Source organism: Lycorma delicatula, chromosome 3, assembly GCF_047948215.1.
Source record: "Lycorma delicatula isolate Av1 chromosome 3, ASM4794821v1, whole genome shotgun sequence".
Taxonomy (NCBI): Eukaryota; Metazoa; Arthropoda; class Insecta; order Hemiptera; family Fulgoridae; genus Lycorma; species Lycorma delicatula.
Window position 1 is genome coordinate 6,853,297 of NC_134457.1, and position 9,254 is coordinate 6,862,550.

The window sequence follows — 9,254 nt, forward strand, 5'->3', positions numbered from 1 at the left end:
GAAAGTCATAGTGTTTTTGGCTGTAAGAGCCGTAGCATTGTCCCGCTGAAACCACGTGTACTCTAGCCGGTCTACAGCTATAGCGTTTTAAAATGGCTGTGTTTATAGCGCTCACTGATCACTGTGCCGTGAAAGAAAATTCACGTACATGAGATTGCACACCAAATGCGTGAATTCTGGGGATTCACGTATCCATCAAGGTGGAACCATACCGTGTTGGCATTACCAACGAAGAGACCAGACTGGCTAGATTAGGCGTCACACAGACTTCTTGGGACTAACAAAATATGCAGTTGGCACGTCGGTCAACTTTTCTGGTGTTAGCACATTCGGTCGACTACATTTGGCTACATCTATCACATTCTCTGTCTCTTGGAACTCGTCGTACAGCCGGTTGATGGAGGATTTGTTTAATCCATCCACACCATTCTTTTCTGTGAAGGCATTCTGGGTCTGGGCATAACTGGCACATCTAATGTATTGAGAGACGATAAATATTCTCTGCTACATTGTGTAATCCGCTTTTCCTCAGTAATACCTGCAGCAAAAGAATGAAATATTGTTCCATTAGGTTGCGTCACTTTTTGAACTGTAAAGTCGTTGGAGAAGGCTTACTGTAAATTTCAGTTTGAACGTGATCCGTTTGCAATTGAAATAATCCCTTCTTATTTGCAACAGGAGTTCGTTGATATGTTATTCATTTTAGAAGTGCTTTCAATGGAAATGCTACAGCTACTGCAGTAGAATATGAAGTATTTCCGAGTCGCAGGACTTCAGATCCCAAACAATTACCGCGACTTTTCACAGCAACCGGTACGAATACCGGTTTGCTGTTGATGGAATTATGGATGCAGCTCAGCGCAATCCAGGCGTCAGTAAACGTCATCTTTCTAAACGGATCGGAGTTTGCATACGATGGTGTGGACGACACTTAAAATAAATTTTATCCTTATTATAAATAGCCAGTTCAACATCTATACTCTTAGCAGTACTTTTTACTGTCCAATAAATCTGCTAGTTTTTGCTGATTGGTGGTATCCAGCCTAGGCATTTATCCAGATCCCTAGAAACGTTTTCCCAATTAGCCTTTATGAAGTTCCATCTAGGGCGGGGTACAGAGGTCACGAGTGGAATTTGGACACCTGCCTCTATAATAACTGGACGGTGCTGGCTGTAGGGAAAGTCGCAGAGAACTTTTCGGGTGACTTGCAGCGGCCGACGTTTGATGTCAAATATAGATCCAGGTTATACTCCCGCCTACAAGCCGCTGATTTAAAAGTAAATCGGTCTTTAGGATCAAAGATAAGACTAAGATTCTCATCCTCAGCCCACCTCACCGTTCGCATTATAGTCCCTACATTTCCACTGCTCCTAGTGGGTATTAAAATCACCCAAATAGACCGCAAGGTGAGGTTGTATTTGGATTACTGAGGTTGGCCATGAGACAGCCGATGGTTTATAGATATTGGACTTCCAATTTTAACTACATTATGAATTTCATTGCACGTGGAGGTGGAGTTTATTATATCGCGTCTAATGTAAGTAGCGAGCCGTATGCATATGGCATATGACACCAAGTAATTCATATCCAGGTATTTCGCCCCTTTTCCGTAATTGTTCCTCAGTATTACAATGTGTTTCCTGGATTGCGACCGGATCAAATTGTCGTTCTTCAGTAGTTTTGAAAAATTCTTTCTATATTTATGTGGAAAATTCGGACCAAAGGTCCAAGATTATTTTTCGGCAAGTCCCCAAAAGGACTATTGGGTATATCTGGCGACATGGTCTGCAGTTCATAATTCTGTAGGCTGGTGTCTGCGTGGTCAGGAAAACCTATCATCTTGGTTTGTCTGACCGCCAGTATCTGCTAGCTCATTTGATGTTAACCAGGGGGCACCAAGTGGAGGCGAATTAGCTTTACACCCCTCAGGATACGATTGAAGCAATAACGAAAAAAAAATTAAATTTACCGTCACGGCGAGTTGTTAATAGAGAATTCGATTCGTTTCCCTCTCTTAATGACTTTCTTGCGACAAATGATGATCAAGTCTTATCCGATATCGTTGAAATTGAAAATATAAAATGACATCTTGAGTCATTGGCATCGAAGTTAAGGGATTATTTTTTTCTTCCTGCAATGGAAATAATAACCGGATGAAAAATCTCTTCGTGGTGACAGAATATAGACTTCTTGTTAAAGTAGAAGAGAAGATGTTAGAATTTTCGTGCAGTTCCAGTTTTAAAATTGTATTTCCTGCTATGACTGTCGGAATTTTGTTACTACTTTTATGCATGCACGACCGGTGTACCCAGATGTTTCCTGAACTGTATTAGAACACTTACTCCATTTAAATCAACATACTTGTATGAGTGCACATTTTCTGCTCGTCTTCTTGAAAAACAAGCGTAGAAATAAAATGATGTGAATCAGATTTGCGACTTCGAGTATCTACAATAGAACTTCGGAAAACTGGAAGCTAAAAAAGAACATCAACCGTCCCACTGACGACCTTATTAAGTCTGAAAAACCTTTTCTCACAGTAACCGTGCAAAATTATGTCCCTTTTCTATGTTTTCAGTTACATTTACTACCTAAAACTGAAATGTAATTTCGCTATCACTTCATGAGATGTTTAATTCACTGCATTATTCAAATATCTAATGAGCGTTCATTAAGTTGACCAACGTTAATTAGGAAGAGATCTACAGAGTCCGTCAGAACACAGTATGGTCTATAAGTGGTCCTTGGCAACGGAAAGTTTGGGAACGGCTGATCTAGACCAAAAAAAAACAAAAAAAAACTGATGTTCATATTTGTGTCGCACTCTTTTGGCCTTATATTTTAGAATTGATCCGACCAATTTAATTCAAATTTGGCTCAAATATCTATATATGAGGAATTGATCATATTCATTTTTTTTCCAATTTGTTAAGGGAGTGGAGGAACATCATGAAAAAAAACAATTTCGATTTTCTTTAGAGGCATTTAAAAAAAAAAAACTTTAGTAAAGCAAATTTGTTACCTGCAATGCACGCATAAATAATCAAAAAACCTTTTTCAAAAATCAACCCCCACCTCTTACAATTAAAATGTATGTTTTGGTTCTTTTTTCTATCGTCCATCGGAATAAATATTTTTCAATTTTAAAACTTTTTTGTTAGGAATCACTTCTTTATAAATAAAGTTTTCCTAAATTTTCCCTACAGAATAAGTAAACCGACAAAATTAAAAATTTTGTCTTTCCCGTCTAGCGCTGCTATAGCAGAGCTACATATGTAGAAGGGAAAATATTGTAATCGGTCCGATTTGGGCATATGCAGTTTTCACCGATCATGACGTTTGACACCTAAGGAATCCAAAAAACCGGATGGAAATTTTCCGGATGTTCGTATGTACACGTTTGTGTTTGGTATCTCGCACCTTATATCTCCAGAACTGGACTGATTTTGACCAATCTTGGTCACATTAATTCTGTATATTCACATTCAATTTTCAACTTAAAAAAGGTCAAGAGGGTGAGGGTGTAGAGCAACGTTTATTACGTAAAAAAAGTTTCTAACGCACATCTGTTAACAATTAAAAAATATGTGCAAAAATGTTTTTTCAAAATCGCACCCCTACCCTAAAAAATGCTCTAAACTATTGGCTAATTGGGTAAACTGCGTAAGTAGTACCTTCTGTCAACACAAGGAGCGCTAATGTAGAACTGATGTACAGCTGTTGTAGAAAAATATTACATTTAAATAAAATTATAAATATTTCAAATTAAGTTGTGTGTGTGTGTGAGCGCGTGCGTGTGTAAGCTCTGCATCAGAAAAAAGCCGCGTGAAAGTCCTAACAACAGTGTTGTCAGCGTTTTTATTCGAAATTTGGAAATTTTGAGCCTTACATCTTATTTTGGTGATCATAATCAATAAAATCCCTGACCCCGTAGGGGAAGATGTGACAGTTGCGGTCGCCACGCCACCCCCTCCGTACCGGAGGTCATTTTCAAAACCTCGGCAAAAGAATCTCTCTACACCGATGCGAATGCCACATGTGACATTCCCATCGGGGTACTAGTGTCTCTTAAAAAAAAAACAACAAAACTAAAAACACATCTTACATTAGTCACAAACAAGACTGTGCAAATAAAAGCCCTGACCTTGTAGCGGAATTTTAATACGCCAGAATTTTGCAAGAACATTAATGGCTTTCTAAGACTATTTTATTTTACATTTTCGTAGACTTTTTACGACTTCGTTTTACTTTTTTTAAATAAATTTTTAGAATCTTTTTACGATTTTACAATACGGTATTACTTCTGACCGGAGTAAGCGGGAAAGTCATGTAATACTTCGCCAGCTTTTTTTTAGTTATTATTTCTATCGTGTAATCCAAATTAATAAATGTAGAAGTTAAATTTGTTTCCTTATTTAGTATGTCCGCTAGAGTTATAAATAGATTATATAAGTCAGTTGTTCACTGTAATAAAAAAAAATAGCTATTGACGAATGGTATACGTCAGTCATTGTATTGTATTATGTACAAGCTACTAAGTAAATAATAATGAAATAAAAGAGTAATCCTCTGGCTACAAGTAAAGTACTGGTCGACGACCAAGATGAACTAAACCGCATTCCCATCCATCAGGAGGGTATACCATCTATACTACAGAATATCGTAGGATTCTCAGATCAAAAAGAGATTGATAGTCGTTAAAAAAGTCATTCGTGTCGCAAGAATATATAGGAGTGCATTTCATTATAAGGACATAAATGTCTTTTCTTTTTATTCTAAAAGCAGTAATAATAATATTCTTCCACTAGTTGCCGACTTCCATACCGGTTTAAAGTCGACCGATCCGAATAGGTATGAGAGGTTACGTTAACGTAGACATTTACCCTCTCTATCCGGCTACCCGAAGAAGCGATCGAGTTTATTGTTAATAACATTAAAACCGTATAGGTACAAGTTATCCGGTACGGAAGAATAGACCGCTTGCCATCATAGTCGTATTCTTTACAAACATGTTCATGCGTCTTGATTTCAAATTAAAGCTTCGTTCTCTTCTTTTTTTTTGTTTGACCATTTATGGTTGTTTCTCTACGTGTTGCTAGGGAGAAACTGCGAGTTTAAGATACTTTCAGATAAAACAGTAATGCTATTTTCAAGGAAGAAAAAGATCTATGTAGGTACCGATGTTCATATTCTAAATTAAAAGGTAAGAAGTATACCTTCAAAATATTTTTTTTCTTAATTATCGTATAAGCTCAGTACTTTCTAACAAGACTGACACACAATTAAATACGTTGTTGGCTAAATTAGGAATAAAAATCTAATAACAAACTCCTAAAAGGGGATGGGAGAGGTAAAAATTAGGACATATTTAGAACGGGCATACTTGAACCACATTTAACCAGTTTTTTTGTTCTTTTAGCCTCTGGGACCACTTGTAGGTACTGCTTCACGGGATGAGATGAAACGGCAATTATGTAGCGCGTGAAAACATCATATCTGACCGGAATTTGAACCCAGAACCTCCAGATGAAAGGGTGAGACGCTACTACTCGCACCATGGAGGCTGGCCTAAACCGGAATTTGAACCCAGAACCTCCAGATGAAAGGGTGAGACGCTACTACTCGCACCATGGAGGCTGGCCTAAACCGGTTAATTAATACCTTCCACCTTCTCTTCAGAATACTCTACTGAAACCAAACTAGGCATCTATTGATATTTCCATATTTGTGAATAGCCTTGTATACTAATCATTCATTTAGAGAATCTTCAAAATAAGAGAACCTTATACAAAAAATATTATTAAAATTCAAAACTAGATGGTTTTTTTTTATAGATGGTGAACTACATGTTTTTTATCAGTACACAACCCATATCTTAGGTGCTGAAGAAAAGGTTTATATGCAATATAAATAAATAACTAATGAAGAAATAATAATAAAAAATATTAATTTACAATTAAACAATACTCTTTTTCAGTTTAGCCTCTGGAACCATCGTATTACTTCAGAGGATGAATGAGGATGATATGTATGAATGTAAATGAAGTATCGTCTTGTACCATCTCAGGTCGACCATTTTTGAGATATGTGGTTAATTGAAACCCAACCACTAAAGAACACCAGTATCCATGATCTAGTATTCAAATCCGTATAAAAATAACTGTGTTTTCTAGGACTAGAACCTTAAAACTCTTGACTTCAAAATCAACTGATTTCTGATGATGAGTTCACCACTAAACCAACCTGGTGGGTTAATTAAATAATACTTATAAAACACTTTACAACGAATATTATTAACAATGTTCTTCTGTAAAAAGAAAAGGTGTAAAATACAAACAATTATTTTATATTAGCCAATTTCAATTGACAGCTTAAATTCAAATTAAAAACATTTAAATCAATTAGTTCTAACATATATTGAATATTTATAAGTTTTATCCGATTCCAGTTGAATTTACTCATATCAGTTTTTAAAGCGCTTTGCATGCTGGATAGATAGCGATTAGAAAATTATGGACTCCTTCACGTATTTGAGCAGCAGAATTACAGCGAATGGTAGATCAAAGAAGGAAGTGATAAGTTGCATAAGCCAGGCTAAGATTTAATAAAAGGAGGGAACTTTTTACTTATAATAATCCAAATAAAGACCGTAGACCATAAGGTCTGTTCAAGAGAAAAGGAGGGCTGAATGTGGCGCTACTGTCCGATGGGTGGATAGAGTGTCTAATGAGGGTCGATGTGGTGAAGCCTTGTCGCTTAAATATTTTAAAGTAAAGAAAAGACAACTGTGTTGGCCATTTGACAACAATTATAGAATATCATTTGTATCAAAAATAGAAGTTTTTCCAAAATTAAATTCTCTAGAATTGTTGCTATAAAAATTTTAATAATCTTTTGACTGTTGAGAAATTATTTTTTATTAACGAATGAAAAATTACATATCTTTACTTCTTGACAAAGTTTCTATTTTGATGCTAAAGTAAATGATCTCTCTTTTTTCTGTTTAGCCTCCGGAACCACTATAAGGTATTAATTCAGAGAATGAGTGAGGATGAAAAATGTATGAATGTAAATAAAGTGTAGTCTTGTAAAGTCTCAGGTTGACTGTTCCTGAGATAGTGGTTAATGGAAACCCAACCACCAAAAAACACTGGTATCCATGATCTAGTATTCAAATTCGTGCAAAATTAACTACCTTTACTAGGATTTTAACCTTAGAACTCTCAACTTCAAAATCAGCTGATTTGCAATGACACGTTTAACCACTAGACCAACCTGTTGGGTTGAAGTAATTGATCTGAAATCTTCAAATACACTACTAACAAATCGGCTAAATGATGCTCTAGTAACAAAAAAACAGTGATGACAATGTAGTCAAATGATAACTAGGATGTTATCAAAAAGAATGTTTGCAAAATAAGAGAAACTTGATAAATAAGAAATACAATATTAAACAAATTTCATATACATTGAAGAAAGATGTGTTGTCAATGTGTCTCAGAAAAATATAAATATAAATATATATATTTTTTGGTGGTTGTTATTATTAAATATAAAAGGAAGGAGGTGAACGATGATGCAGATGTGAATGACAAAGTTTGAATAGTTTTTACATCTAAAGGCAAGGCTTGTAAAAAATAGAAAATTAAGAAAAATGACATAGTTGGCAGCACAGATAAAAATCTTCATTTGGTAAAGGAAAGCCTTACTTCTCACCAGGTTTAGCTCTACTAATGCAGTTAAGGATATTGAACAGATCGCTGTTGAATCCACTTGTTAAAGGTGTTAACATGTACTAAATTAGTTACCAAACGAATAAATTATAGTTCATTTCACATTGAGAGTGCAATTTCTACTTGGTTGTATGGCCTACTGGAGTAGTGGTTCTTCTATTCTTTGGTTTATTGAAACCTTATATCGGTTTTAACGAACCTAATAATCGATAGGAATATTTTTCTTATAGCAACTGGTTATCATACTATTTGTCACATTCTACAAACATGTTTATAATAAACCAACTCCTAAACGAAATCTGTGAAATCCTTTATGAAAATTTGTTTTTTACTAGAACTTTGAAATTTAGCAAAACACCTAACATTAGTATAATAAAGCTGACAACACAGTTGTAGGACATTGCCACCACACGGCTATTTTCTGATGCATGGCTTACATACACAACTTAAAATATTTATCACTTTATTTAAATATAATATTTTTACTGCGCTTGCATACTGTATTTCATTCACGTGAGTGTGGCGGAAGTTATGTTCTCCTTGTTAGGCGACTTAATTTGTTTGTGTAGGTCTGAATTTCAATGTTGTATAAGACATAATTTTGATTGGTATGAGTGTAGCATTGATTTAACTTTAAACTCGTTTGTTTTCTGAGGTATTCACAGCCACGAATGGTGCTGCCAAATTTGGACTAGACACGGGGTTCGCGCTTTCGCATTTTTGGTTAGTTAGTTTGAGGGAACAGGTTCACTACCTAGTACTTGTACTAGTTACCAACGATCTGCCACCACAACGCTGCTATTGGTGAAATTATTATCGATGAAGTACAGGCATCAGTACAAGACATCTTTCTAAGCAAATCAGAGTTTCACATTTCATGGTTTGGAGAAGTCTTAAACAAAACAAGTTTTATCCTTATAAATAGCCAGCCAGTTGAACATCTACATGCAGGAGATGGTCCGCTTCACTTAAGAGTTCTGCAATTGGTGGAATAAAAATCGACACCTCTGTAAGTATGTTTTGTTTACCGACAAGGCAAATTTCATTCGACCATAACTTACACAATGAACATACATCAGCAGAAGTAAATCTTCATGAAACAATAGAAGGCAATTTTCAACACCAATTTAGCATCAATACATGGTATGACCTTCTTCACAATCAGCTGTCTGGACCGTTCATATTATCTTCTGGCCACTAAAATGCTAAGGTCTACTTGCACTTTCTTCAAGAGGAATTGCTGAAGATGTTCCTCTAGCGCTGTATATTTCCAGCTCGGTGGTATGCCTCCCCACTTACTCTTGTACAGTTTCCAATCACTTAAATCATCTTCTCCCTGGATTGGTCATGGAAGCCCACATTTCTGGCCATCAAGATTGCCTGACCTGACACCTTGTTTTTTGCATCTGGAGATGGATGAAAAATATTGTATAAAAAACAACAAAAAAAAAATTCACATGAGGAATTAATTGTCCGCATCATGGATGTGTCTTAGGAACTTAAGCGCAGCCCTGAACCAA